The following is a 22,570-nucleotide window of genomic DNA, read 5'->3' as shown; positions in this document are numbered from 1 at the left end:
TCTTTCCCTCGCCTCTTGTCCCGCGATCGGACGCGAGAGGGGTACGACGAGGGTGAAGAATATGTCAGAAATCTCGTCACGGTGTACCCCGCGCTAATTGTCGCTATAATCTACGTGGCGAGACCGAAATTCCAGGTTGTTAGAGACTAACGATTGCGCAGATGACATGAGGGAGTGGGGAGTGAGGGGAAGAAGACGGGAGAACGCGGGAGATGGGACGTTAATTATCGCGGCTAATAACGCGACTACGCGCCGTATAGTTGCGACTCGATCCCCGATTTCTCGACTTATCGTCTCTCTCTCTCTCTCTCTCGGCTATCCGTCTTTCGATTGCGATGTCTAAAATACGCGATCTTTAAAATACGCGAGAGATTTTACGGAAATTATATTTATATAGTCATTTGAAGAGAATGTGTGAGTTGAGAATTATAATTCGTGATTCTAAAACGTGTGAAAATAAAATTGATTTTAATAATTTGTAAATAACGAGGGAAACCAATAAATATTTTTAATTTTACAATACACATTTCTCTCAAAATATGTCAACGGCAGAATATGAGAAAATTTTTATCGCACTCAAAAGAAACAATAATAATATATTTTTTATTAAACTTAAATGTACAATCGTTAAAGACAAAAATGACATTTGTTAAGCAAGATAAATATTTAAGGAGGAAAGGTATTTCCGCGCAACCCCGCGTAGATGCGAAAAGACTTGATAAACCTACCGGTATTTTTTGCGCGTGGAAATCTTGAATTATGAAGGCTTAAGCGCTGTCTCAACGCGAAATTAGATTCATCAGGACGAGAGGCGCAAGATCGAGCCGTGGAAATCGAGCGGCTTCGCAAGGCAAGAATCCGTTTAGCTAATTCTTAGCCCGACGACGCTATGCGCGCCCCACGGCGCCGGTTTGTTGATTCATTTTATTAATTTTTCTCATTCTTCGTGGGGATAACTCCATCGGAACGAGGAAGACGCATTTTTGACGGCGAATTAAAAACATTATCAGTAGCCACCCCAAATATTCTGCCGTTCCAGCGAGTTCTTTCATTTTCTTTCAATCCGCGCGAAAAGGAAAAGCAGACAGTCACTTTCTTTATAAAAGTAAAAATTGTATGTGGCTATATTTTTCTTTTTATTATGTTTATGAATAATATAAAACGATAACATATAAAAAAAAGGAATATATACATAATAAATTTTGTAATAAAAGATTGAATACGCATTTTTTTGTTAAAGAAAAATTCTCAAAATTGATCGAAATTGATCGATCATATTAATCATGATTAAAAAGAAATGCGAATGGATCAAAGAGAAAATAGTTTGTATTTGCGACAAGATATATGAGAGATAAAGGGATGCAGCGCACGGGAGAGACTATAAATCGTGAAAAATTCTAAAAAAACGTGCCGGCAAAGAACATTTTTTCCGCGGTAGCGTACGAGTCGTTGACCGGCCCGTTGGGAATAAACGCAGCCGGGAAGAAAAATTAAACGCATTCGGAGTCTCGTAGTGTGGACGGGACGGAGGGGAGGCGAATCAATTTCTGATGTGCCGCCCGTGCGCGTGTAAACCAATTTCAGGCAATTTCGCGTCAAGAATAGCCTCTTCAATCATGAATTGACCCACGCGAGGACCTTTCCAATTTTAACCGATCTCGAGAATGCTTCTTCGAGAGTGCCTTGGCCGCCGTCTTCGGTCCGGAAACTCTTCTTATATCCCACCGTTAAACGATCATGGAACCACGTCGAATTAGATTCGCTCGAATTTCCCTGACCGAGACGAGAGAGAGCTCTCGCCTTCGACTATTTTTCGCGGATCTGGCCCCAGATTTCGCCGTGGCTTTCATATCGTAATATCGTTATTTATATTTCGAAAAATTATTTATGAAAAGAAATTGTAAGAGATTACGATAACGTTAGAATCTCGATAATATTAATTTCTATAATGAGAAGAAATATTTCAGATTATTTTTAATTTTCAATTATAATGTCACGTAAATCATTTATTATTGCTTATACATATATCGTGTTTCGAGGAAATTAGAAGAGATTTGTCGATTGCATCTCTTGGGAATTAACGACGCTTCGGCAATTCTGTGGCGCGAACATTCGCGCCGGCACTCGTATGCGTGTGTGTCCGGAGCGAAATTAACGAATCCCCGTTCCCCGGAGGCTGAACGGAATATCCCGCATCCGCGAGAGTGGTTGCTTCGACGGCGTAATGCCGGATATATATTCCGCCTGATATTGCCAGTCCCTCTTTTCAATGTTCCGAGTTCTTGAAGTGTCAAATTTAATAAGCTACAATGCTCCCTCCTGTCCAAGATGTGTTTCGAGAAGAGGGGACTCGAATTTTCTTTACCATAACGTTTGAATTTACGCGAACAATAACTCACTGTTTTCAAGGAAAACGACGAGTTTTGATATGTCGCAATGTAAGAAAGCAGACGACGATCCTATTGTGCGTGAATAAGAATTATAGAAGAATAAATATTTCGTATAATTAAATTTGTACAAAGATAGCTTTATTTTCGCCGAGTTTTTAGAGTACATTCCGATTAATTAATTCGATCAACGCACAGCATAAAATTCGCTTAAATGCAACTTATTACGCACCCCACAATGCATGTCAGCCTTTCTTTTCAAGGAAACTTAGATAACGGCCGTGCAATTTGTCGACGCTTGGATCTTCCATTCTGTCTTTTCTTTTCATTTTTGTACTCTGCACAGTCCTAGATTTATAGCACCTTTCTCTGCAGCCCTTTCGCGTTGCGCTGTAACAGTGTCTACTAGAGCTGCGTACGAAACAGCGCGCAGCTCGTCTATCGATTCCCGGCATGTAGCGGCGTCTAGGCAAGAGCAGGGTGAAAGGAGGCAGCAAGAAGCTGCGATATTGCGTTTAAGGCGAACATGGCGCAAACGACGGGCAACTAATTACAGCTTTGATAATGACCAAGCCCTTGTTAAGGCAACGAGCCGACACTGTTACGCGCGCGCGCGCGATATCGTTAGCTTTTCAGTGAGATCCGCTCAAGGGAGTAGCAACAACGTTAGTATTGTCATGAAGTATCTTCATATCGTTCGCATAATAAAGTATGTAAAATGCTTATTATTAAGTAATGACACTTAAACGACCTATAATTATATAATTAATAATAGTCATCCATTTAATTCATGTAATCACGATGTATAGTTTAATTATGAACAAACTTTATTATTCCACGATTATTAATGTATTCTTATATATATATATATATATTTATACATTCACATACATCTGTCATTTTGCGAGCAGGTGAAGATATTTTTGTCTTCTTCATGCTCGTGAATTCTTTCAAAAAAGTAAAACTTCGAGACTCGTATCCCGGAAACCGTTTTTAATGACTGCGAACAAAAAATTTGCGTCTGAGAGAATCAAGTGATACCGCGAACGGATGAATAGGTGGATGTTTCGAAATTAATCTTTACGTCCCATCGATCTACGGATACCTGCCTGCGAAACGCGGTAGCGGCCGGGATTACATGCAGATTTCACGTAGCCGCGACGACGCATCCAGTCGTTCCAGTTTTTGCACGCGTTTTCGGTAGGTGGACGAACGCACACGGATGTGCACGCATGTCTGACAAACAGGCAACGCTCGTGCTCACGCATATGATATCTTGGACGTGACGTGTACGTGAAAGAGAGAGGAGCGAGAATCGCAAGAAAGATCCGTCCGTACAAGAAGAAGTGACGGGTTGTACGGTAACGTCGGTACGTAATTAACCCGTTATCTTCGGCATCCGGTCGCGATTAATTTCACGTCTCATCGTGCAGCGCGATATTCTTCACGCGTGTCCACGGCGACATCGAGCGACATCGATTATTAGACTGGCGTCGACTTTTCGAGCCTAATACGCGTGTCCATATTTTTATGTCGACATAATGAAGGTGGATTTATAGGTTTTAATGAGGCATTGGAGATTTTCTCACCGTTAGAGCTCGACTTTTGTTTTTTTGTTCCTGCAACAAGATGTTGGATTATTATTGTTCCATTGAGGAATCGATCGCGCGTTTTCTGCAAGTGTTTATTATCGCCATTTTTAACGATCGGTTAACGTTTTATAAGTCTGTAATATAGTCGGTAATACAACCGGTTTTCTTGCTTAGAAAGCGATCTCTTTTTTCATCGTGTTGCATTATCGCATATTGATTCGTTGGACGATAAATGCCGGCAGTGTTGTAAACGGCAAAATAATCGTCCGGGAAGCGGTGACCGCTAATGCGTTTAATACTTGCCTCGACGATAAAAAAAAAAGACTCTATCAAGAGCATCGGCTTTCAGGAATCGATGACATCTTGACCGCGGAAACCGTGCAAGTACACGTAGGATCGATGCTCCGGATATGCAAATCGGGAATAAGATGTCGTTTCAAGGTGACGAGCGCTCTGATTCCCCCGGCTATCTCTGTCATCGATGATGTGAAACGATCATATAAAATCAGATATAAGATTGAAGACGCGTTCGCGCAGAAATTTCGAAATTCCCTGCCGAGTCTCGGAGAGATTATTTTTTACTCACTGTAAGATTCTAACGACACTTGTAGAATCGTGGCAACATTGTTGCATTCTCGCAATTATATTCACATAACGTTTCAATGCATCGAGCGTAATAATTCGCGGAGCGCTAATTAACGACGGTTGCGACAGCAAGCAGGTAAACGTCGGTTCTCGAATTTTTGTGCAGCCACGTGAGAAAGGATTCGAAGGCGATTAATTTCAAGGGTAGAGCCGCGTAATCGCGGAATGATGACATCATCATAGGATTCCTGTGCATTTATAAGCGACGAATATCGCTCACTCTCTCGGTCATTTGCGTCGATCATTACGTAATCGGTCGTGCGCGCGTTTCTTTGTACGACGACGAGACAGAACGGGGTTTGATATCGCTGGAACACATTTGTTATTTTCCCATTTCCGGTGTAATTAGAACGGTGACCATGCGTGCGCAAACACGCCGTATCTAGTGCACCTATGCATCTCCTTCTAAGTGCACGCGTGTGAAATTAATCGCGCGACTTTCGCGTAGAAATTATGAAATATATACTACACGCTGTCTTTTCATTCCTTTTCCTTCCGCCGACGATAAATTTCTTCCAGTAGAACGCAAGCGTGGGGATCAGACAAAGCCATTACACCTAATCGCTATTGATAGAATCATTTTTTTATTTATGCGTAGAGAAGTGCTTTTCTATTCCGACTTGATATAATACTAGAAAATTACACATAATATTTAATTACATATAAAATTACACATAAATAATAATTTAAAAATTTTAATACATATATATTAATGAATGGTATTAATTTTTATTTTAACAGTGAAATAGAATACGATCTGTTCCAAAACTTTCTTTCTCTGTCTCTAAAAACAAAATAAAATAATTCAGTGATTTATTTTCCCTATGTGCCATTCACTGTCGTTTAGTCTTATAACTTCGAGCCGAACGTGTTTCGTCGTGCCGAATCTGTTGATCTACAAAGACAGGCGACGACGACGGTCAGGTGTGGCGAGCATTTCTATCTAGGCTCTCTCGACGCTATAGGAAAACGTCGATTCGACAAAACTACGGGGGAACCGGTTTCGAACGATCCTGTTGATCGATTAATGGAGACTTTTTCTTCCCGGCCAGACACGGCCGGCATCGGGCCATTTATTACGCGCGCTCGTGTTGCTGGTAGTCTTAAAGCCGTCGCGTTACCGGACACCTTCGCTAAAGCGTCGATATTCTTTTGCACGGACGGTTGAGCGCGGCGAATCGCGACGCACAATTCGCGATTAAGGTGCGCAAGGGTTACGCCGCGCACAACGCGAAATTCGATAACAAAGAATTTTTGCAATAGCATACTTGGAGAATGCATGATAAGCGCCAAAGCTATTAAAAATTTTTATTATTAATTTTTATCCCGATTATATATATATACATATACATATTTACAAACATACATACATATACACGCGCGTTATATCCGGCATAATATATATAGCTGTGCAATATTATGCAACCGTATTTATCGTATTTTATTACGCGTTATTATACAGGGAGTCTCTATTGATGTTACGTCGCGAAATGCGAACACGTCAACGTAACGACGCGGAAAGACGGAAACTTCCACGGTGAGCGCGGATCGTGCAAGCGAGGCTTACCGTGACACGGTGAGGTAAACCCTGTGAAAAGTATACCGTATGTAATGAGGTTTCCAACGGTAATACGTGCACTCGTGCGATTCTCTAATTTGTTGTACAGAAGCTTGGAGATTAAACGATAATATACGATGATATGTTTAAATATTGGCGGAGTACGGTTAGCTTCTGATTATTGATATTTAATAAATGTATGAATTATAAGTTATAATATAAGATTAACAATATGATTATTATGAAACATAAGACGTTGAAAAGTTCGTGACAATTTTCGAGTCACGTAATAAAAATTGATTTCCATTAAATGCAAAACTTACATTTTTCCTTCATAATTAAAAATATAAGTAATATTAAATTTATGAAAATACAGTTTCTCTTTTCTGTTTCTCTTTTTATAATTGATAAAGAGTGCTGAATGAATGATCGAATGATTGTTCACAATGTCAAGAGACAAATCTGTGAATACCGGAGAAAAATATCAAATCTCATTACAATCTTTTTCAATTGTCCGTGAAATTTGTGCCGCTTAGTTCAATATGTTATTCTCCCGGGTCTCTCAATTACATCGTACAGCGACCTGCGAGGGGGAATAAAGACAAAGTACAAACGTGAACGCGATGCATTTTTCGGTGGTGTAGCACGAGCTATTGTATTTTTGTTCCGCGACTAAGCGCGAGAAGTACACAAGAGGGCTTATATCGCGATCTCGGATCTTTGCCTAAAAAGCCCGCTTTTCTCCGCAAATTAAAGGCTCGCGGCTATTTTCGGTGGCGGATGTGACGTTGCAGCCTTCGGAAGTGGCCCTTTTTGTCGAAGCCGCAGTCCGGACCCCGCCAGTCGGCCACTTAATGGCCAGTATGCTGTCCCTCGTCCGCGTGTGCTTAAAGGGATGGACGCTATTCAAGAATATATGAAATGTGTATCACTCAAAATGTACGAAACTACTTTGGCGGGCCGTTTTCTCGGAAGGTGTCAAAATTAGGGAACATTATTCAAGATAATAAATATTATTTTATAAAGAGAGAAAAATGCAGTATTTTATATTATTTTATTAACAAAAAATATATATCAATTAATTTTCGTATTTACAAAAATTCACATATTGATCGTTTTTTTTTTTTTTTTAATTATTAGTTATTTATCACAACTTTATGCGCGATATTTGAATATTTGAAAAATGAGTTTTTTTTATTAAAAGCGTTCGTATTACTTTGAAATGGAGATTTGCGCATTGGAAAGAATAATTCATCGGAAGGGTCAGTGATAAAAAAGCTATCCGTATAATGACCTTCTCTTTGCACGATAATGATCCCTCGATAATTCGGGGCACATGTGAGAAGAAGCGCCCCGTTTGGAAGAGTTATAATGATCGTGTAACGAAACGCGGGTCCCAAGAGAAGCGTGTTTCTCGCCCGTTCTTCTTTCCATCGTTCGTTCCTTATGCGCACCTTGAAAGAGAATGAATGAGATGGCGGTTTCTTCGGTGGTTTCGAGTTTTAACAGGCGTGCAGCCCCATTCGCGAAAACGACAGGGCGACGCTAACGGTGATTGTTGGGTCCTCGTTAAATGTCAAATGTATAGTGTAAAAAATCATCGCTCAAAGTTGGGTAGCTAAAATTTGCATATAATTACAATTTACGGATATTTTATGTAAATTCGGTATTTGAGACATTTGAGGCATTTTTGACACACATGAAGTATATTGAGTCTTCTTTTATTTAGATGCAAGTTTTGAGTCGAAGATAATTTTAACGGTCTCTCGTAAGATAATACACTCTCTTCGCGGAACTTGTTGTATACACGGAACATAGTATTTCCTTGTGAAACTGATTTTAGCTCGATCCTTCGAGGGCTTTCATCACCCGGCGGATTTCACCGCGAAGAAAACGCGTTGTCTGGCGATCTCTCGCGATGAGAAGCAGGAAACACTCAGCTGAAGTCAAGTGTCATTTGCCGGTTGTTACATCGCGTAGCTTTTCGCTTTGATGTCGCGTATCATTCGCAATTCCGCGCGGAATTCCGCGTATATTCTGGTCTCGCGTAGGTAATCGAAAAGAAGTATCGAGACGTATAATACGTGGAACATTGAGGAAATGTCCGCAGCCGCGTAATTTATCACGTGTCGCCTGGTCGTGTCGATTGTGCCGACTATTCGAACTTGACACGCGATGTAATATTTGTATTTAGAGAACAAGCTTCTGTGTTAGAATTGATGCACGATATGGAATATAAAAATGAGATAAATAAGTGTGATAAGAGAGATAGATATATAATATTATCAATCAATCTCGATTGTCATCGTCGCGCTCTTCAGTTCCCGTTATGATATTGTTCGCTGACATATCCGGTAACAGATATGCCGGTAACAGTGTAGCATTATATGCTCCCACAATCGGTCAATTCGTTCTTCCTTTAGAAGTCCTTCCGACGCGTTGCGTTCCCGGATATACCATTACAGCCAATCGCAATCTCACGCTGCCATCGAGCAGCGCCTCGTCTTCCTCCGGTATTCGATACAGTACTTTATTAAATTTGATTACAGTCATCATCGCCGTCTTATAGCTGGGCCATTAGCGGTCGAGGCATGTCGCCTAATATGCCACCTCCGGATAGCGCGAAGATTTATATGCGTCATCCGCGGTGCGACGTATATAATAATTAGGATTCGCGAAGGACTGAGAGAGCAATTGGCCGTTCTTTTACGCGCGTTTCCCTGCCCGCGATGGAAAGGTGGCAACGTGGGTCGACTCTCGCGGCCATGCGGTTAATTATGCTTTACTAACCCGCCGGAGGTCAGGTCCCCCTTCCTTCCCCCCTCCCCCCCCCCCCCCCTTTCCTCCGCACTTCACCTGGGTCCTGAGGGCAGAGGCCCCAAAGGCAACTACGGGCACGATGGCACGACGATAATCGCAAATTGGATTATAATTTGCGGGAGATAAGTCACGCTCGTCACCTCGGCTGCGAAATGGCCGAGGGTGGCAAAGGAGGAGGGAGATCCGTAGAAAGAAACCGCCGGTCTTCTCTCCGAGAATCGCAGCGGTCCCCTCCCCCGCCTCCTCGCCTCACCGATGTGTTTGCCACCCTCTTCGTCAATTATTTAGTAATTGAATGCGAAGAAGCCGAGAGTCATCGTTTAAATTATCATTCCTGGCGAGCCACCGGCGGGCTTATTGTTTATCGCCGTAGCGGGGACGTTGGAATGAGGAAAGAAGGGGACCGAGAGATCATCCTCCGCGCTTCCCCTCCGTGCTTCCCTGTCTCGTTTGTCAACTGTCCACTGGGACAATTCGATACGGAATAACTTTCAGCCGGTGTTACCGTTAATATATTTAAAGTGCACTGGATTACAATATCTCTCGGCAATTAGCACTCACGTAAGTAATCTGCATCTCACTGACAAGCGAGGGGATGTTGAGAGTGTATGTATTCTTCTGAGATATATACGATCGAGAATATGCGCGGATCAAAACAAGTTCAGTTTTCAAGACCAGATATATATTTAAGATCATAAAAAATATCTTTATAATTATGTAAGATATTGAGTTGGGATTAAACCATATCTTGTATAATTTCTGTAGTAGAGAGAAAAAGAGAGAAATCCTCGCGCTTTCGAAAATCCAAACACATTTTATATACGTATTTATATTCTATTCAATAACAGCTCTGTTTACATACTTGTCTCTACGTGTGTTTAGCAATTAACGTTGCCCTCACTAACAATCGTTTTTTATCAGTCGGAGTCGCGCATGTGACGAGTTCTCCCCCTCGGGCGCTTAAAGCTTACAACTATCCTCTTACTCGATCACGTCGGTCTTACCCCCGCTCGATGCCCTCTAGATTTTCGGTTATATTTGTATTCGTTGATGCTTTCAGCCGCGACGCGGGGCTGGATTAGTGCAAATGGTAATCCCGTAGGCAAAGCGCGCGGCATTACACGCGGTAGCGACGTTGTTTTTACAACGGGGACACGTTGTGACGCCCCGCGACACTTGCTTCGTGTTTGCTCGCTCGTTTGATCTTTAAGCGCGCTTCATTTGACGCTTATTTGCCTTGCGAGCACACGGCGCGTGTGCCCCATCTCGCGTGTCTACGTCCAAGAGACTCGCAACGCTGGCCCGAGATTTCCCAGTTCGTCTGTGATTCAGTTTGTTTGTGAAGGTGCGAGGCGAACGCGTCTCTCGCGAAGGAAGATGAAAAGTCGGAGAAATCAATTTCGGTTATTACCCGATCGTGACTACGAACCGTTCGTTTCGTTTGATAAATAAATGCGTGTCAGAGTGACTCGGGCGTCGTTAACGTTTTTTATCCGTACTATACATAATTGAAAATTGATATTAAACGAAAGTGCGGAGAGTTTGAGAGAAAGTGTCTGTAAAATTACAACTTCTCCTGGGAGACTCGCGAATAGCGTATTCGTCATAGCACATTTGTGACGTTTCATGCGTCCCGACCTCGCGTCAACATATGGCCCCGTTGAATAAGCTCCCTTTAATTTGATGAAGTGCTAAGATGTTCAACACGCATTTCTCGTATGCGTTCCTCGTCGATCTAGTTATCGAGAGATTACCGTATTTCCGGTTTCGCGCCACGTAATGCGCTCGAAGTGCGCCATCCAATTTTTAGCGAGACACCTGGTCGCGAAGGAAAGCTGATGCCATCGTGCATACATGTATGTATATATGCGTGTATGTGTGTGTATACGTGTGAGAGAGAATGCGCGAGTAACGATTAATTCTTCCGTAACTCGCCGCCGTCAGGACGGCGCGGATGTGAAAAATTTCGGACGGCCAGTAATGAGGCACGTTCACAAAAGGACCGCGCGTTCACGTCGGACGGCCACTGTCATTTGTTCTTGGATCCACGGTCATTTATTTGAACGCGGGCCCTGGGCTCTCGGCTTTTGTTGCGCACCGTCAAAACAGCATCACGCGGCATTAACAACGTGCGCCACCCTCTATATGGACAGGGTAACTCGGCATCATCGCGCGTCGACCTTTAATGGCATGTTCGTTTGACAAATTTCGAGTAGTCGATAGACAGTAGCCCGTAGTTGCGCGATTCCCCTCGATCGATCCCCGCTCGTTTATCGAAACTATCTCAGAAATGACGCGCGATGGATTATCATTATTTATCAACTTGATTATTTATCTAACTGATTATGCATGGAAATAAATATATGTAATCGCTATAATTATCGGTTGATTCGCGTTTTGATACATCGGTCGAATACGATTAGTGCGCGTTAATCCGAGTTAAATCATAAGATATCAAGAAAACATTAGTGCGTAAGGTCATCGATAAATCAATACATGGTATTATGTAATCTATTAAGTATATATACATATACATATATATATATATATATATCAGCAGGTCATAAAATATATATATATATATATATATATATATATATTGCATATTTAGCAGCACATTGTCGATGATACTACTACGTGATATTAAAAATTTATACAATCAACATGTATATTACATGTGTTTGAGTGTCTCTGGGTGTCTAGAATTAACACAGTTTGTGCAAACAGGAATATATTAATCGCGCTTATTTATTAACGAAATCTGGTATTACGCGAAGTTATGTCGATTGTCGTCATAATTCATTCCACGTGGAATGATTTGTGTAGTATCTATTGCATGATAATTATCAAGCGTAATTCTCTGTACGCAATAAAAAGCGCACGCACTTCCACTGTTAATAATCTACGAGAGTTGTTAGGAATTTAGATTAGGTATCGCAATTTCTGATCGCCGTTTAAAGGTATCCATGACAGTCGGAGGACATTAATCAAACTATTTTTCCAATAAAAGAGAGCAGGATATATATCGCTGTATAGCTCGCTGTTATACTTCCCGATCTTTTGAACAGGTTACAGCTTACCGATTACTATCTTGTGCGAGCGTAACTAGATTTTAAACCAGTTTGCTATTAGTGACGATCATCTGTCGCAGTAGCCTTGAATATACATATTTCTGAGTATTTATAAGGCGCTGAAACAACGATAAATTCTCAATTACAAAGTATTTTCTCTAACGATTATATACTGAATATTTCTTATTTTGTTGCACGACAATTTAATTGAATAATACATTTATATATTTAATATTTTCATAATTCCATATAAAAAAAATTTTTTCCGGAAATTATATAATTATTTTATTAAATATCTATTTGAAAGACACACAAGTCAAAATATTTATTACGTGCAATAATTATGAATTTGAATTATTTTGCGCATTGCTATCTGCGAAAATTATGTGTATCGGATATATAAGATATTAGAAAGGAACTAAAGAATTATAATAACATTTGATAGAGATCAATTGTCTTCAAATAACGAACAAATATATAAATATATGGTATATATAAATTTTTAGAAAAGAAGAAAAAGTTCTCTTATGACACGTGTTTGCATTAAAAAATGTTAAATAAAGTATGAGTTTTCAAGCGATACCACTCATCAATTCATAAGTGAGTTAAGAATTCTGCCCCGACTAAGACGCGAGGATATCTGATGCTATCAGTTGACAATCAGTGGCACCACCCACCGAGATGCCGCAGGTACTATTAGCATCTCGAGACAATTGACCGCCGCGGGTCACGACAGTACGAGAAACCCGCTGAATTTATCGTAATTTTATGTATGGCACAATCAGCGGGCTCGGTGGCGGATAAAAAGGAAGGCGAAAGCGCATGATTTACTGCCTTTTAAGAACGCTACTATAGAGACGATGTCGGGACCACAGCGGTAGAAGTTACGCGTTTCCAACGCGATGCATTGAAAGCGATACCCCTCGGGATGCGATGCGTTCTTAAAACAGACATCATTTAGAGCGACGGAAAGCCTTACACAGAACCGGTTTTGTATTTAGTCTCGCGATGTATTTTTGATGGATTCATATTAATTCGTAATTTATAGCAGATCGACTCTATCGCACGCGTTGAAGACGCATTCACAAATTTATCGTGAAGAAAATTCGAACTCTTTACAAATTACACGGGGGAAAAAAATGCGAAATGCATTCTTCAATTTCCAGTTCACGAAGCGATGTGATTGTCCTTCTAGTTGCAAGCCAAACTTACAAGCGGCGACATTGTGAATGACGCGCGAGAATGATTAACCGTTGTTGTCCGCGTGAGATGTGTACTTTGGAGCGAATGAAAACTCGACGGGTGTTATTAAGACATTGATCGTCGAGACGATTATAGCTACCTAACTTTCACACGTTACTCTCGACAGCCCGCGGCGAACGAGTGAGCGCGACGTCGCGATGAGCGAATTAGGTGCCTTAAAGAGCAGCTGATTGCTTCACTTCAGATCGATGCGCAGGATTTTCTAAGACCATTACTGCAGCCACGGTGTACATCACGGCACGGCGTCGGGCGCTTTGTTTTTGTAGAGGCAAGCAAGATGAATGACGAGAGGATTAATCGCCTCGGCGGCGAGGCGGGACGGGACGGGACGCTGCCGCGGCTCTAAAACTGTATAAAGCGTTGCCTCCTCGCGAGCATGTAACCGGTAATCGGGTACGCACGTAGTTAAGTAATTTATGCGTCATGCAATCACTGCTACGGATTGAGGTAGCCGGTGGTGGAAAAAAGAGGAGCTTGGTCTACGAGATTTACTGCCTCTTGTACTCGGGCTGGTGAGAGCTCTGAAGAGATGAAAGCTCTCTCTCTCTCTCTCGCGAACAGAGGCGAATGTTCGCGCCATGAACGCTTTGCTCTTACATCAAAAATTGTTTTCTTACTATACATATATAGGGTGAACGTAAATACACTAAACTTTTGACTTATTTGAAGCTGAATAAAAAAGAATAATATTAATTAATTAAAATTCTAGAGCATCTCGAGAATTATAAATTATCGAAGGTAAAGACTTGAAGATATAGACTTTAGAGTCGAAAAAAACTTTAAATATATATCCGTCCCTGAACAGGGATCAGCTGGTGGCTTTGCCTAACGATCAGAAACGATCTCGCGGCTCTTATGGCTCGGCTCGAGGCTGGCCGTTGTGTGCGGTGCAAAGACCCGGCATACTTTGTAACCTCATATACCGTGGCTAATTGACACGCGAGGCGTAGGGTATCGCAGACGACGATAATCTGGGAAACACTCACAGTCCCCCCGCATTATACTTTATAATAGTACCGGTGGTCGAGCGAAAAAAAAAAGAGAAAAAAGATCGAATGAGGAATCGACGCCGACATTCAATTTTCTTGCTGGATTGATAGCGCGGTCGATGAGGGGGTGGGATAGCGCGGCAGAAGGGGGAGAAGGGAAAGACGCCATCGACCGATGGAAAAAGTCGTCCTGGTGGGTTGTAACCACCTTCTCTCGGAACTCTTTTATGCCACGCGAGCTGAACGATCGGCTCTTAATGAAGACGTATTATGTTGTTGTCGAGGACATATCATTTAATGCACGAGCTGTTAATTCACGATTTTGTAACTCGTGCTCGTTTCGCTGATACGCTATACGCTCGAATATATTTATTCTCGGATAACACGCATGGTCGTGTGAATTAATTTCCAGTCGCAGAAATGTGGTTACGACAATGTCAATGTTAATATATATATATATATATATAATTGTATGCGTGAGAGAGAAAGAAAGGTAAATGTTCAGATTAACTTACACCTTACGGATCATTCTCATTTTTACATATATTATAGAGGGCATATTCCTAAGTAACACGCACTTTGAATTTTGTGGCGCTCTCTTTTGGTTTCAGAGATATGCGATTTTGAAGTATCATAATTTTCGTATTTATTTCTATAATCTTTTCACTGTATCTTACTTGCGTGTTTATGTTTTTTTGTTTACATTTGCGTCACTGTCGTATATTTTCGCTAAGAATTTCTCTTGTTTACATTTAGAGTTATTTTTATGTTACTGCTAGTACGCTTCAGGGGGGGGGGGGGGGGGGGCTCCACTATTAAGAAACTAGACACATAGATTTGCGTTGAACTTTGCTTCGCGTGAAAAATGGAAAAATTCAAAGAGCTTCGTTCCCGAAATGTAAACAAACACTTTTTCCACATCTGATTTACACAAATACAACAAAAACAAACTTTATTTTTTCTTATTTTATAACAGAAAAAGCATTAAAACTGTGAAACTTTAAAATTGCATATCTCTGGAACCAAAAGAGAGCGCCACAAAATTCAAAGTGCTTATTACTTAGGAATGTGCCCTCTATAATATATGTGAAAATGAAAACGATTCGTGAGGTGTAAGTTAATCTGAACATTTACCGAAAGAAAGAATTGCACTACGCAAAATAACATCCTGCTAACTACATCAGTGGAGTATTATTACCAGAATGATTTCTTTTTCGTCTTGATAGAGAAAACACTCTGTCTCGAATTTATTTTCGGAAATTTCTTCGGGCGTTATCCATCACGTTTCGCGGAGATGCAATTTCTCGCGGAAATTCTTAAATCGCGTTCGGGGAACAAGTGCCACGAATTACGTGATGCCGAGTGTCGGCAGTTTCGGAGTTGATACGTCGCTTTTGGCGCACATCCGGACGGGAGGATACCCAAGGCGGGACGAGGGAGAGATATGTAGTAGGCGGGAAAAAAACAAAGAGCGCTCTCTCTTCGAGGACCACCGTGGAATCGAGTGTTACTCGTCTTCGACGCCGCATCGAGCGTCCCCGCGGGCGCACTTACAGTTCGCCGGTCGAGGGGGTCGACGAAACGGTCAAATCGATACAGTGTTTTGTTTTAAGTGACGCTAAAAGGGTCTGACGAGACAAAACATCGGGGACACCCTTCAGCCGCGACGCCAGTGAATTTTTCGCCATCTTCGTTTGCTATTTCTATGGGGTGTTTACGCGCTTAGACAAATTGCGTTGAACTCTCATTTCACGCGACAAAAGCAAATGCCGCGTAACATCTGCGAATACATATTTCTAGATATTGTAATGTTTAAAAACTCGTCCATATTTATATTTTAAAAAGAGATCTCTCACATCAAATTATTAAAAATTATTAGAAATATTACAAACGTACGGAAGTCATAACAGGCGATATATATATATATAACCAACAATTAAAATCAACAATTTTGAAGGAGAAAAAAAGTAGTAACCACGCTTCTGTGTCGTACAATATTTTCCAAACGAGCGGCCGTCATTTGGAAAACACAAAGTACCAACAGCGGCGGGGAGTCTCTCACTCGCTCTCTCTCTCTCTCGCTCTCTCTCTCTCTCTCTCTCTCTTTTTCTCTGTTAATAAATATGCGCGAGTATTGTGCGAAGCGTTCGCCACGAACTATTACGGCGCGCTGCGTTTTCTCCCCGGGCAGCCGAGCGGACGCATTACATCGTTGATAAGTTTTTTCAATTCGCAAACGTTAAAAAACAAACGCGTTGCCTTCGGTGCCGCGCGCGCGTTCGATCAAAGCGCCGGCATTGTGACGAGAAACACGAATTCCTGGTCTGGAAACGAGTGTTTTAACAACGCCAACTCCCCCTCTGTCTCCCCCTCCATCCCACCGTCCCCCGTTCCCTCTTCCGCGGCGCCCCTTCCCGGCTCTTCCACCCTCCCCTCGCCCGGAGCCCGGGCACGGCTCTCAAAATCTATTTTCATCGGCGGACAGATGTAACTTCGCTCTCTCGTGGCAGCGACGCGTGCATCGATCGTCAGATGTCTCTCGCCCACCTCACCCCCGCCCCCTCCTGCCGAGGGCGTACGCTCTCTCTTCAATCTGCAGTCAATTGTTTCCAGCTAAACTGTTTGCCTTTCAGTCGGCACCCTTTTGCCGCGTAGCTCCGTCTATTTGCCCCGTTAAATGCGGCGCGCGCTTTCGAGACACGCCGAATTTTCGACGCATGTCGTCGGCCGAAGGAGAAAAGGAACCCCGCAAAGGAGTCTCCCCCCCCCCTCCCCCCATTTATGACGAATACCGCGATTGATATCGCGATCGGATATCGATGATGTTCCTTTTTAATCCGTGTCTATTTTTTTATGTAAATTATCTTTTTGCGCATATAATATCATTGTAGGCAGTTTATAATCTATTTATATTATACTATAAATTCCTCAGCTAAAGAATAAAGCGATTCGCTGGTCTAGTATTAAGAAAGCGGCTATTTTTTTGGTCGTCTCTAAGAGATGATTAGGCTGTCATACTGGATTCGATTACGACCGGATCATTCTGGCGTGTTTTAATTTATTTTTAAGCCGAGTTCAGGCCTCTCTCTCTTTCTCTCTCTTCTTTTCTCTCGTCGGAATCACGAGCACGACTTTGCACGGGCACGATGAAATTAAGACGCCACCGCGTCTTATAGGTTTTCAATTCGAAAACAATTAATCACCACTGTCTCCCGCGCGCCTTGCCTGGTATAACGGCTTAATTATAAAACAATCATACTTGGCCGGGGTACCGGTACATGTAAAAGACGATCGAGCGAGCTCCGTAGAATATGTGCTAAATCATCTGCTGGTCGTTTGTTACAGGTATATATCGGAGCCTTTTTCCTGGTATAACTACCCGCCGTGAGCGCACGAAACGAGAGACGATATCTTCGATACACCGTCGTTCGGGGTAAGTACGCTCTCGTTTCTCCTCCGATCCACTTCGATGAATCTATAAAGTCATCGGACGTATCTTCTAAGTGAATAGATCGCGACTCACCGAGAATTTAATCGATCTTTGTAGTACTCGTCGAGCGTCCTGTAATTGCAGGACGCTTTATGGTATCGAATAGATGAAGTTGCAAAAAAATTTGCGACACAGTAATATTATAGTATTTATTTAAATATAGTATATTAAATTAAATATCGTTCATACAATATTTCTTTAAATATTTACACTAAAATTTATTAGCTGAAAATATCGAACTTGAAGTATGCATCACACATTGATAGACGCGAAATTATCTCGTGCCCTTGCCCTTCTCTCCAAAAGCGCTTTCGTGAAAGCGATCCATTTTATATAGCTTATACAATGACTCTTTCAATCGGCTTAAAAAGTGGCGATCCTATACGAAGACAGACGCAATTCCCGGCGCACGGTTTGTCGGAGAACATCGAAAAATATCGGTCGTCGATCCGGTGGTGCGTTCTTCCCAAAGGTGGCCCGACGATCAGGACGATCGATATCTCCTGTCAATCTCCTTTTTTCTTTCATTTCTTCTACCCCAAAAACCGCCTCCTCCCCCCCCCCCCCCCCGCGACTGTTCCTCGCGCTCGTCTTGTCGTGGCTTCATTCATGCTCGAGGAATTCCTTCTGTTTACGAGTTCTTGAAGATCGCGGGGCCTCCCTGGCCGCTAACCGTCTCGTGGTCAGATTGTCAGTCGCTTAATTAACCGTGAAACGAGCGTAGGGTAGCCGGACACCGTAGACGGGACCGCAGGATGGTAGGACATTCGATACACCCTCCGAACTCTCGCGCAAGAGCAACCTCGTTGGAAGAACGGCAGTCCGGCGGAGAGAGAGAGAGAGAGAGAGAGAGAGAGAGAAAGATAGAGAAAGAGAGTGAGAAGCGGGGTCGTTGGTTCTCTCCGCGTACGAGATAGTCCTTGGAAAACATCGTAGGTAGATACGTACCTGGCTCTAACTAGGTAACCGGACACCCTGATCACGGGCCGGTGGAATTCTATATCGCACAGGTGGTAGTGGCCACCGCATGAAAGTGCCTCCAATGACAGAACGAATGTTCTCCTATCTTATTGCTAGAACGCAGATCACGCAGGAATGTGTGACATACTTGTGCGCGCGCGCAGGAATATTGCTCAACAATTAATTATTTCTGGAACTAGAAATCCATCTTCCCGTTCCGACGAACGAAAAAACTCGATTTCTATTTGTAATTTAAGAAATTTTATTTGCTCACATTAATAATATATCAATATTTTATTCAATTAAAATATCATTACGTTCGTCATAAGTGGATAAAGCGATCAATCAGTGTCAATTATCGGTCACGTTTAATCCGTGCTATTATTTTCTTCGACCTCACGAGAGATATCTCTTAAAATTACGATCGGTAACATTCACGAGCGAGCGTTGAAAGTCCACACTGTGCGAGATTACACCGGTTACATCAACGACGCTAATTGATCTGTAATTCCATCCGACGCGTATCGATTCGCGCATTCGATTTCTACTTTTTACATTACGCGCACTCGAGGTAACGTCATCGTGCTCTCGCATGCATTTATTAGATTATTAAGGATCTAACAGGTGACGTCGGAAGAGAATCAAACCCGCGAAGATCAATCTTGAAGCGGTTTGAAATCCGTGCGGGTGATAAATTTCGATACGATAAAGGTCGATACACGCGAGCGCGTATCTCGATATCGTTAATTATCCGTCAGGCCTGCGTTGTTACGGAACGAGTGTAATGAGCGGTGTCAGGTGATCGAGGCTCGTTTGAGCGTATCGGTTGGCGCTGAGGTCACGTCAGCGTGAACCATCCCTTCGCGCGTCGACACCTTCCTGAGAACGCGCATCGCGAGCATTGTAATCACCACGATGTGATGTATCACGCTACATTATAGACGTCCGTCGACATGAGATCGAGACTCTTCTCCTCGGTTCCGCGCCGCGAGCCGTTGAAATATCCTAGATCGACAACCGACAGTAAAATATGCGATGACTGAGATGAAATTTTTCACGGCAGACTCGATTTCATCTTTCGCTTAGATTGCACTCTCTGGCGAATCGTCGATTACACGATAAACTCTTATCGCGTTGACTTATATTCTCAAGTGAACCTTGCTTATTCATAAAAGTCAAATTTACCTTTTCATTATCGAAACATTTAATGCAAGTTTGATCTCTCGGAGCGGCAATTATAACGGGAGCGTGTAAATTTCAACATCGCTGCGAGCGGAGCTCGCAATGCTTAACATCTGCGTGAGCGTGAAGTTGTACACGTCGGAGAATCGAGAAGACACGCAATCGCGCATTAACTCGGTACCGCGAGAGGGAAAGGATCGCGCTCACGATGGCATCTCATCGCTATATTTCATTGCCCGGGTCCGGGAACAAAGCGTTGCGAGAGGGATATCGGTTACCTCATGAGCCCCTTCACATACGATCGTCGAGTACTCTTTTCAACGCCTTCAATGGTTCCTCCCTCCTGACGGAAACCGCGTTTTCTTTTCTTTTTTTTCTCTCTCTCTCTCTCTCTCTCTCTCTTTCCTCTTCGCGCTTCTTCGACTACGCCACTTCCATCTCCTCGTTTCCCCCCCTTTCCTCGCGAGTTCTTCGCCAAGGCAATCCGCCTCGGCGCGATCCTTCTTTTCAGCGCGCATAATACGCTCCTTTAGCCCCCTAATGAGCGGCAATTACTGTGTCTCTACGGCTAACGATCAGTGACGATCGATGATCGCCTCTCTCTCTCGCGCGTGGAGGGCCCCCGCGTGCACGCCCTCCATGAACCGGCAACCATTTGTTCGAGAGCGAAACAAAGCTGGACCGGCGGCCGGTGCGCGCGATAACACTTGGCCGGTGAGGATCGATGAAGTTGCAGCGCAGCATCTCTCTCTATCTCTCCTTGCCAGCGCGCGCGTTCCGTACGTGGAAAACTCGTTCCCGCGTTCCGAAGGAGCGAGCGTTGAAGAGGCGCTCCGAGTCAGCGGAATATTAATGAAATGACGATTGGTGCCAGCTAACCTCTGCGTGTCTGCAATTACTCCTTAAATAGGAGGATGATTATTAGTAGGTAAGTCTTGAGACGTCGGACACACTTAACGGCTGTTCTCATCGGTACTTGGACGTATGGACAATACGCTGGCTTTAAACGTTGTACGAGTGTACTATCAAGTTTTATAAATACGGTAATATCTATCTATCTATCTATGTATCTAAATAATTTCATATGTATGTATATATACATACATGTACATACACCATATATATATGGCTCGTTAACTTTTACATTTGTGTATCGTGCGTTTGTCGCGTGATACAAGATATTTCTGTATTTATTCAATTTTCTTAAACAATAATATTTCACGCTTTCTAGTATTATTATATATAATTGAGAAAATCGGGAAATAGGGGGCAAGAGAATATTGCTACGCTCGATCGTAATTATAGCGAATTTATTTTACCAGCCAAAGCATGAATGAGCACTCTCGATGAATGATCTCGCAGTTACACGTTCAAGGCTGATCGAATTGTACTAACGAGAGACAATGGCTGGTTCCGATTCACCTGAATGCAAATAACAATGTTTCGTTTGAATTCGAAATTCGCTTTCGTTCGTACTATTTGCTATATAGCTGCGTGATCGGTCATGCGCGAGCGTGTGAAATTTCGATTAGTCGTCAAGAATTACAGCGTTCGCGTTTTCGATCGATCACCCATCCGCGTTCGGGTTAACGGCGTATGGCGTATAGAATGGAACAACAAAAATTTCATGGAAAACAAGATTTCATCGGAGATCTCTCTTCGGGCCATCGCGAATCCGACGATTCTATTCGCGTAATGTTATTTTCGTGTTTCCGTCGAATTATCGTATTCCTCAAATATAGATCCACGTCACGTGAGTGGGCGTGATGAGATCTCGCTCGTAAATGTCACGTGTGTCTGTGTGTGTGTGCGCGGGTGCCAATCTCACTCTTCGAGAGAGGGACAAAGGATCGGCGGCAACGGGAGTCTCGACTGCCGAGACGCGGGGTCTGATCGTACAGACACACGAAATTGTTGGTATAGGTGTAACGTTGACGCGCAGAACGGGAGAGAGATTGCCGGACGCACGTCACCGGACGATTCCGTGTACGAATCGATATCATCGTACGAATTAGTAGCTTGCGGTCCAATATCTCGCCCTAATATTTCGCCGCTGACTCCCCGTCGGGCCGCACACACGTTTCCGTGGCACGTAGGTGCTTCTCTCTCCTAACGCGCGTTTGGGGGAACCCCCACGGTGATGGCGTGAAAACAGGCACCCGCGCGCTTGCTCTTGCCAGGTCCGCACCACTCTCGTGAAACAAAAAGTGATCCCGGCGGAAACAAGTGACAGCTGGCCCGCGCACGTCAATTACCTATTTGTACCTTTTGCCCCCTGGCCATTTCATCTTCTTTCTAGGAGACGCATCTCGCGAACGCGTCTAATTATTTGTCGATGGACAAGCTCGATGGGCTGGTTCCTTTGAGAATTTGTCGAACGAAAACGTTCGACGCAGGCGGATTTTGTTAGCGAAATATACGAGCTTAATAACGGCATATATTAAAGCGGATTGATAGCGATTTAATTAATTATATTAGTTATTTTAAACCGGAGCATGTGTTTCAGTAACAATAACGTTAAAAACTCGCATAATCTTTATATATACCTTGTTCTTCGCGAATTAATTATATCGTCGCAAGTCCTGCAATTACTCCGTTTCGTGTATGACGGGT

The 22,570-nt window shown here is 42.9% G+C and overlaps 1 protein-coding gene across 4 annotated transcripts in view; it reads right to left on the bottom strand.

Moving 5' to 3' along the window:
• The window catches only part of LOC115235008 (homeobox protein SIX3-like), a 47,721-nt gene that overhangs the window by 16,158 nt on the left and 8,993 nt on the right, over window positions 1-22,570 (bottom strand). The window lies entirely within an intron of this gene.

The sequence above is a fragment of the Formica exsecta genome, unplaced genomic scaffold (genome assembly GCF_003651465.1).
Source record: "Formica exsecta isolate Colony F162 unplaced genomic scaffold, ASM365146v1 scaffold21, whole genome shotgun sequence".
Lineage (NCBI taxonomy): Eukaryota > Metazoa > Arthropoda > Insecta > Hymenoptera > Formicidae > Formica > Formica exsecta.
The sequence above is the reverse complement of the archived record's forward strand: the minus strand, read 5'-3'. Positions and strand labels throughout refer to the sequence as shown.